A 10164-nucleotide genomic window follows, 5' to 3' on the forward strand; every position below is an offset into this window, starting at 1 on the left:
AAGCAAGTCAACTTGTCAGAGAGTATCCAATGGGAGACCCTCCGACAGTCAAGTTAGTTGAAAGCCCCAAATAGCGTACGTGAGAGAGAGAGAGAGAGAGAGAGAGAGAGAAAGAGAGAGAGAGATGTAAAAAGGTAGAAGAGAGTGATGATTAGCTCTCAAGAGTGCTCAAGAGACTAAGGGTCTTTCTATTCTTTTCTTTTTGTAGAAAATGGACTAGTAGTCATCTAAGGATGGTGGCTAGCCTTATCATAATTGCATATGTAGGGTCAATGCATAGAACCTATTCTGTTATTCAGTGATGGCATCATAATTTTGGCGATCTCTTGCCCTATCTGTGCAATATTGGTGAGTCTCCATGCGGGGCATGCGTTGATAATCTCAGTCAACAAGGTTGTTGCTCTAGACCAAGGACATCTGAATCGCACGAATAGTTCTAGTTTGAGGCTAACTAACTTTAACGACATATAAGATCAACTGCATATCAGTCTCCCCCCACTCCTAAGTCTGAAGTTGACTATAGCTCGAATGAAGGGAGTTAAAATATTTCTCTGATAGAGGCATCGCCAATTACTTCGGCCATTTTTTTTGGTGGTTGTAGTAAATGTTTCGATTAGACTTTCAAGGCATCATAATTTTGGATCTAGAAGGCATGCCACTCTAGACTCGCAACTCTTCGCTTGGATTAGAAAGGGACTTGTGAGACTTATCCTAGCTAGTCTCGGGGTGCGAGGGCTTACCATAGGTGCATATGATCTTCCTCTGATCATTCGGAGGTCGGGTCTGATGTCCTTATAGGCTCAAAGTAGATTGCATCTATTTTGTCTCCTATAGACTTGGAGGCAATTTGCCTCCAATACTAAATTTTCGATGAGTTCCATTTGAAATTCCTAGGTCTTGAGGCCTAGCTCTTGGATTCACCACTGGGTCGGCTAGGTCTCCATTGAGAGATGCTGGAGGTTGGGCTAAGGCTTTCACTTCATCTCTTCACCATCCAAATCTTCATATATTATTGTATTATTTCGGCTCTCCTGATCAACACTTGGAGGTTTATAGTTATCTTTTTTTCCTTTTGTTTTCTTTACGGCCTTCGCCTTACTATTTCTCTCTTCCGTGCATCTTTATCTTGAAGAAGTGTCTCCAAAAGAGGGATTGGTGGCATATGTCTCCCAAAAAGGGCTGCATCTTTATCCAAGGGACCCTTTCTATGCCACAAATGGAAGGAGTAGTTTTTCTTCATTACTGTCGAGCAGCCATGTGATTTTGATACTTCATAAGGTTGGCCTCAGAAGGCTATGAACCAAGTCCCTAGGCTATTTGATGCTGACAGCTGTTCTTTGATGACCCTATCTAGTTGCAATGATCCTTCTTTATAGGAGTTGCTGTCTGAGTAAATATTGGTCAACATCAACTTGAGTCATGCCGACCCCTGTGATATGGCAATCTCTCATTATTGTTCGTGATAGTCTCTAGCCTACAACATCCTTTTGACTTTGCTTTCTTCTATCATGCAGCAATGCAGGTGAATGCCGAGCTTCCCCACTAGACACTTTAGAAAAAGTGGAAGGCTGCAACAGCTGGTAAGCTGTCATTGAGGAGGGCTCAAGTCAAGCCCCCCATTGGTCATCCAGGACTAAGCTCGACGAGGGGGCCGAGCCACGTCCTTAGGCTCTAAAGAGGGACCGACACGATCTTGAGGGCAAGGTAGTCTCACCCATTCGTTTACTTTCTTTTGGGATTCTAGTTTCTTCGAGGTCTTCACCATCAGCCCTTACTCCCCACGGTTGAGGTAGAGAGAAGGCCCATGGTGGTCATGGCCTGTCCTTTTGCTTTATTTTCGTCCAACTTTACATCTCAAAATAGAGTGTAAAGTAGAATGAAAGGGGCTCCATAGTGCCCACATTGTCAAAGACCTTCTGCACAGGGTGATCCTCCCCACCGATTGGGAGGCGTATCAGAGCTTTAGCACCCCCATACATTTATGCGAGGTATTTGACTCCCTCCTTCAGATGAGAGCTTGTCATACTTTCTTTCATGCATAGCCAAGCCTTTTAGCCTAACTATTATCTGATTTATAGTTTGTCCACTACACCAACTTCTTCAATGGTACCACCAGAGGCTCTAGGCTCTATGGGCTAATGCTGAGAAGAAAGCTAGATAGACGAAAGAGAAATTGGCTAGAACAATGGCTAAGTATGAGGAGAATTTGGTGAGGGTGGTAGAGCAGTCAAAGAGAGTTGAGAACAAGCTTCTGATCTCCCTCATCGAACATGAGAAGAGAGAGAAGGCACTGATGGAGAAGGTGGTGAAACTGGAGGGCTGCTTAGCCTATGAAAGCAAGGCCTAGAGGTCAGAGATTGCCGACATCAAGGGCAAGCTTTAAGAGGTCGAGGAGAGGTCCTCAACGGCGGTTGAGGAATACTGCGGCCAATGTGACCTTGCCAAGTACGGATTTGGCCGACCTCAAGGGCAAGCTTTAGGAGGTAGAGGAGAGGACCTCGATGGTGGTTGAGAAGTACTTGATGTTAGATCGTTGCCAACATGATCTGGCCAATTATGGATTCGAGGCTTATCAGCACAGCTTCGAGGATGTCATGCTAGGATCCAAAGATTTTTTTATAAGATTAATTTTAGCATCCTTGATAAGGATGCAGCTTCTTCTGTTGCCATTTTTCTATCATGGTTGAGGAGTTGATCAAGAGTATGGTCCCCTCAACCAATGAGATCACCCCCCAGGACTCAGAGGTTAATGCCCCCAAGGAGGTCTCCATAGTTGATGCCTCCATCCATGTCGATCCTTAGCCCCCTAGGGCCTTTGTCTTCTTTCTTTGCTAGTTTCTTTTTTCTTTTGCTTGCATTTGTGGATCTTTATTTTGTAATTGACTTCAACCATGATCATGTATAAAACATGAAATGAAACATCTCTTTTGACTTCTTTATTTGCACTCTTCCCTACACTTTGAATATTTAGGGTTACATTTCATGTCAGGTGGTCAGAGTTTGACTTCGGCTTTATTTGCTTCCAAGTGAGATTGACTGTAGCAAGCTTGAGGTTGGAATTGCATGGCCTAAAGTTATGTTTTATGTCGAATGGCCAAAGTTTGGCTTTGGCTCCACTTGCTTCCTAGTGAGCTCAAATGTGTCGATCCTAAGATTGGGCCCATGTGGCCTAGGGTCTTGTTTTATATCAAGTGGCCAATGTTTGGTTTCGACTCCACCTTCTTCTAAGTGAGCTTGGATGTAGCGACCTTGAGGTTGGGCTTGCAAGGCTTAGGGTTGTGTTTTATGTCAAGCACCTTGCTGCTGTTGGCATGTATCCTCCATGCAGATGGAGTTTCAATAGTGGGCATAAGATCTAGTAGGTAAAACAAAAAGGAAGAAGTAATTTATTAAGGCACAACTCATCCAGTATATGGGACATCACTGATAATAGGATCATAATTATCTGATTTTTAGATTCTCTAAATTGAAGTGCTGTCCAAGTAGCAAAGTCGATAAGTTTCTTGATGCTGACCTCCTCTATCTAATAAGGTCCATCCTAATTGGACAAGAACTTCCTCTGCTCCTTAGGTTGTGATATCTCTACTCTTCTAAGTATTAGGCTATTGAGGTAGAGTGTGAGAGTTATAGTAGCAAGCCACCCTCTGTTGGTAGATTTTCATCTAGATTCAAGCTTATTCTCTTGTCTCTTTCAGTAGGTTTAGGTTAGCTCATAGTTGCTTCAAATTGCTCTATTCATATCATTGCTTTCCACTCGAGGTGAGGGCAAACTGAGCTTGATAGGTATGATGGCTTCCATCTCAAACACAAAATAGAATATTGTCTTTCCAATCGGGATTCTTTGTGTTTCGATAAGCTGACAATATATTGTATAACTGTCAGTCCATAAGCCTTTAACATATTCTAGCCTCATCTTTAGTCCCTGCAATAGTATCTTATTTGTTATCTCAACTTCTTCATTAGCTTGTGGATGAGCTACCAAGGTGAGACGATGTATAATGCTGAGCTCGTTACAAAATTCTTTGAAATAGATAATATTGAACTGCCATCCATTGTATATAATAATAATTCACAGGAAGTTGAAGCAACAGATAATTGATTTCTAGATAAAATCTTTGGCTTTGGCTTGATTATCCAAGTCAAAGGTTTCGCCTCAACTTATTTAGTAAAATAGTCAATGGCCACAAGCAAGAACTTCTTCTACCTTATTGCTCAGGGAGACGGACTAAGAATGCCTATTTTTGAATGGTCAAAGGATCATAGGGCACTAATTGGTGTTAGCGGTGTAGAGAGCTGCTGTTGGATGCTTATATTTTACTGGCACTGATCATGCTTCTGGATGAGATCAGCATTGTCATGTTGTCGGATCAGTCAGTAATACCTTTGTCGGAGGATCTTATAAGCCGGCAACTTGCTCCTAGATGATTGCAATAGATGCCTTTATGCACTTTCCGAAGCACATAATCATTCTTGAAAGGAGGTAGGCACTTGAGGAGGGGTAGAGAGAAAGATCTCTTGTGAAGCTTGTCGTCATGTAGAATAAAATGAGGGGCTCATTATACCTGTCTCCTTATTTCATCCTCATCTAATGATAGTTTTTCATAGCATAGGCGGTCTATGATCGGATCTATCGAGCTCAGCACGTGATCTACTTGCATCATTGGTGCAGGTTCTTTGATTTTTGGCTTACTCAAGATTTTAAAATATGAGATTTTCTCCAAACTCGATACTCCTGAGGTGACGAGCCTTGAGAGAGTAGGTCAACTTTAGCATTTTATATCATCGAGATTTGCTCAATATCGAAGCTCAAAAGTCTAGCTATGGCATCTTTCACTTTCTATAGGTACTTAATCATATTTGATTCACATCTGGCTAACACAAGTATTGAATCATTGTAAGCCTTCATCTGCTTGACCTCAAGTTTTTTAGCAATTTTGATACCAGTGATTAGGGCTTCTTATTTTGCTTCATTGTTATAGGCTTAGAATTTACACCGCAAAGTATATTCTACAGTGATCCTTCTGAGATGGATGAGGATCAGTACGACCCTACACTCTACTAAACTAGAGGACCCATCAACATATAGGGCCCAATTGTATTCAAAACTTTCTTCTTTGTAACTAGCTTCTATTTTTTCTTCTTTGGTGATGATGCATTTGAGGATGAACTTACCAAGTACTTGTGCTTCAACCGTCAGATGAGATTGGTACTTGATGTCAAATTCTTCAAGTTCTAGTACCCACTTGGCAAGTCCAGCTAAGGTGTTTGGCCTATGGAGGATGGTTTTCATTGGCTAGTCGGTCAACACCACCATCAGGTGGGCTTGAAAATAGGGGCATAGCTTTCTTACTGAAGCTATCAGTGCATACACTATTTTTTTTGGCCAGTGTACCTTGTCTCGATGTCCTGGAGGATCTTACTTACATAGTAGACATGCTTCTGTAATCTACTTTCTTTATGAACCAAAACTAAGCTTATAGCATCAGAAGAAAAAGCTAGGTATAGGTATGCTACCTCGCTCAATTATGGTTCACTGAGGAGAGGTGGGGAGCTAAGATAATTTTTTTAGTTCATTGAAGGTCGCTTGAAACTCATCGATCTATCCAAACTCCTTGATATATTTTAAAGCCTTGAAATATGAAAGGTATCTTTTAGCTGATCTTGATACAAACAAGCTGAGACTGATAATCCATCCGATTAGGTGCTACACCTCCTTCATTATCTTTGGTAAACTCATCTCTTGTAGAACTTGAATTTTCTCGAGATTGGCTTCTATCCCCTACTAAGACATCATGAGATGAGGAATTTTCTTGATGTTACATCAAAGATTTTTTTGCTTAGATTCAACTTCATTTGGATTTTTTTTTGAAGGGTTGTGAAGGTCTCTTTAAGGTCAGCTATGTGGTCTTCGATCTCTCGACTTTTGACGAATATATTGTCAAGATAGACATCCATATTCCTCCTGATTTGATCACAAAAAATCTTATTCATCAACCGTTATTAAGTGTCTCCTACATTCTTCAAGCTGAGTAGCATGACCTTGCAACAAAAAAAGGTCATTGTTAGTGATAAAAGTTATCTTCTCCTTGTCCTTTGGCGCCATTCTAATTTAGTTATAGCTAGATAAGGCATCCATAAAAGTGAGAAGTTAGTGGCTTGATATAGCATACTAGAGCTAGTCGATTCGGAATAGAGAAAAATTATCCTTGGGACAAGCTTTATTAAAGTTGGTGAAGTTAATACAAATCTGTCATTTTCCATTTATCTTTTTTTACTAGCACCACAGCAACAAATCTGGATAGCTAACTTCTCGGACAAAACTTGCTTCAAGGAGTTTGTTCACCTCATCCTCGATGATCTTCTTGTACTCAGGGGTAAAACTTTTTTTTTCTGCTAGATCGACCGATGCTCTGGATTTATATTCTGCTGATACACCATCACTTCAGGGTCTACCCTGGCATATTTGCTACTGACTAGGCAAAGACATCTGCCTTTGCCCGAAGGAATGAGACGAGATGTGCTCGGACCTCTTCCTCCAATTGGGAGTCGATGTGGATGGCCTTGGTTGGGTCACCGTCCTATAATTGAATCAGGACCAACTCTCCAATGGGCCCATCCCATTGCTCCTTCAACTCATCTCACATGCCCAACCTCTCAACAGGGAGAGTTTGTATTGGACTTTCCTTTGAAAAGTCATCATGTAGCATTCTTGAGCCACGACTTGGTCTCCTTGGATCTCTCTAACCTTGTATCTTGTTGGAAATCTCATTAGTAGATGATAGGTTGGCATAATCACTTGGAGCAAATTTAATCTCGATAGACCCTAGATGGCATTGTATGTCGATGGGATCTTAATCACCAAAAATTTTAGCAACACGATTGACTATTGAGGTTCTTGTCCATCTGTGACTTACAAGGTGACCACCCCTTCTATAGGGATAGAGTCTCCAATGAAGCCAACAAGAGGGGAGCCGATTCCTATGAGAAGCATCATAAAATAAAATATTTGCTAAGCTCCCATTATCTATTAGAATGTGGTTTATATCATGCTTTTATAGTAAGAGACACAACCACTGCATTGTTGTGTGACAACCAACCCCAGTCAGATCAGCATTAGAAAATATGATTTCATCCCCGGCCTTCAATTTCTTTTGTGCTGAGGCTCTTTTTGATCAGTTGGGATTTTGGAGGGTTCCATTCAGTCGTTCGTCCATGATGGTGTTAATGACACCTATAGTAGGGTGGTTCTCCAGGTTCTCTTTAGAAGGTCTAGGTTCATTTTGGACTTCCTCCTGCCCATGCTACTGCTCAACATATCTACTGAACCAACCTTGACAGACAAGGACCTCAAACTCATCCTTGAATTATAGACAACTCTTGGTGTCATGTCCATGATCTCTATAAAATTAGCAGTACTTTTTTGTATCTGTCATATAAGGTGGAGACCACATTTATCTTGGAGGCCGTAGCTCCTTCTTGACCTCTATTAGAATTTGAGTCCTAAGGATATTAAGATGGGTGTACCTTTCAAATCTCCTCGAAGAGCTCAAAGATCATGCCTTAAAGGTGGGGTCTCCTCTTCCTTCACAAGGTGTGCTTCCATGAGGCAAGTTCTTCTGCTTCTTATTTCATTCTCTCTTTTTCTTAACAGTACCTTTCGAGGACTTATCACAGGAGTTCATGGCCCTCTCAAAATTGACATACTTCGCCAACATTTCAGCAAACTCTTTGGGGTACTTCTTCAATAAAAAGAAGAAGAATTAGCTCTTGCAAAGTCTACCCTTCACTGACATGATGGCCAATTGGTCGAGATCTCGCATCTATAGGGTTGCTGTATTTAAACAGCTTACATAGTCCTGAAGTGATTTCTCCTCTGCTTGAGGTTCACAAGGGAGTCTGATCCTCAACATCACCTCTGATTTCTGATGAAGTGTAGGTTGAACAGATGGCTAAGCTGCTCGAAGGAGTGGATTGTATTGGACTGAAGGCTAGAGTACTACAATTTGGTGGCTTTTTAGAGGGTCGAAGGGAACACTTTGTATAGGATGGCATCAGAGGCATCGTGAAGCAATATAAGAGATTTGTAGCTTTCCAAATGATCGATCTGATTAGAAGATCCATCATATGGGACTAGCTGGAGTAGTGGGAGCAGTTCGTTCATTATCTTTTGACAGAATGGTGGGTCCATGTTAAACTCAGATTTGTCGATCGGGCCTTGCCCCTTTAGGGCCTTGATTTGCTCTTGCATCTCTTTAAATTTCTTCACAAGGTCATCATCTTAGGATAGATGACACCCAGAAGGCTAAGGGGAGGTGTGCTCTAGGATAGAAATCCTGCCTCACTATGAACATGATTGTAAGAGTGAGATTGCTGGCTCCATAGTGACCAAGCTAGAGGCGGATCGTTGGCAGGTTGTTTCGATAGTAGGCATGCGGGGATCAGTTGCTGTGTCTCTTAAACCATGGCCTCCAAGGTATAGATCTATTGGACCAGAAGGTTGAATTGCTCCAAAGTGATGGCAGCAAGGGGTAGTTGTGCCCAATCCAAGCTACATAAGGATGTGTTGGAATGGGAAAAGGTATTAGATGCCCTCTTGCGTGAAGCATTTGATGCTCTTCTATGCGACTTCATAATTATAGACTCTCTATGCGACTCCATAATTATGGACTCTCCTTTCTAAGTTTAAAGAGTGGCCCTTCCTCTAGCACCAGGCAGTTGCCACACGCTCCCGGATGGATACCAGATCGACTTGATAGTAGACGATGAAGCAGAGACACTAGAGTGTGAATGCCGATTGTCACTTGTAAGCAAGTCCACTTGTGGAGAGTATCCGATGGGGGACCCTCCAATGGTCAAATTAGCTGAAAATTAGGAATAGAGGAATAGAGAGAGATACAGGTATAAAGAGATGGAGAAGAGTGACGATTAGCCCTTAGGAGTGCTTGAAAGACTCATCTGGGGGTCTCTTTGTTCTTTCCTTTTCATAAAGAAGGGACTGGCAGTCGTCTAAGGAAGGGTGGTGGCTGGTCTTGCTATAATCGTGTATGTGGAGTTAATGCATAGCATCCATCCCATTATTTCAATGATAGCATTGTGATCTTGGTGATCTCGTGCCTATTCTATGCAATATCGATGACCCTCCGTATGAGGCATGCACTGGCCATCCCGATCTGTCATGATTGTTGGGCCTATCTAAGGGCACCCGAACCATGCTAGTCGTCCTAGTCTGAGGCCAATTAGCTTCTGTGTCATCCAAGACTAGCTCCATATCAAATTATATTATTAAAACTCATATATGCACAAGGAGAGAGAAATAGAGATGCAGGGTTTACCAGTCTGCAAGAGAGGGAGGGATCCTGGATTGCACCTTTATTTCTTCAAAACCAAATATACAGTATTCCAAAGTTGATATTGCACTTCAATTTCATACCACCAGACATGATCATTTGCTAAGTTCAACTTCATTTTGATTTCAAAGTTACATATATAATTTTTTCTTTTAAACCCAAGGCTCTAATGCTTAGGGATGCAAATAGATAGGGTTAGATCAGGTCACAAGTGATTCGGATTAGACCGGATTACGAGTGATCTTGACTTGACTTATTTTCTTGATCAGATCCTAATATTAGACCTAGATCCAATCTAATAAAAGATCAGATTGGGTCGACATTGTCAAAATTTTTCCCATTAGATTATTCGGGTTGGGTCGACCTAGGTCGGGTTTGGGTAATATGAGAGGCCAAGACTAGCTTAAGGTGGAGAAGGGCCTATAATTTATTCCTTCTCGGTATGATGAGGAATTGCTGCCTCAAAATAAGGGAGTGACTGAGGGTGAAAGACCTACTACTTCATTGAGGTTTTTGACGCTAGAGATTATACAAGTCTATGCATTTGTATTGGAAGATACAGTCAAGGTTTGCTTCATATTGGGAGATAATGGTGGGCGGAAAGAGAATATGATCTCTTCGCTGTGTTTATTTTCAGTCGACAATCAGGGCCATGCCTTACAACTACATCAAATATTATGCACTTCCATCTGGTCCGTTGGCTGCATTTATGCCCATGTCTACTATTTCCAGTATTCCTGGGAACCTGTTCTGAGTCTTGGAGCATGGCACATGGTGGACTTTTTGCTTGCTCGAATCTGTGCTTCCATACTTGCAT

This window comes from Elaeis guineensis, chromosome 4, assembly GCF_000442705.2.
Source record: "Elaeis guineensis isolate ETL-2024a chromosome 4, EG11, whole genome shotgun sequence".
Classification (NCBI taxonomy): domain Eukaryota; kingdom Viridiplantae; phylum Streptophyta; class Magnoliopsida; order Arecales; family Arecaceae; genus Elaeis; species Elaeis guineensis.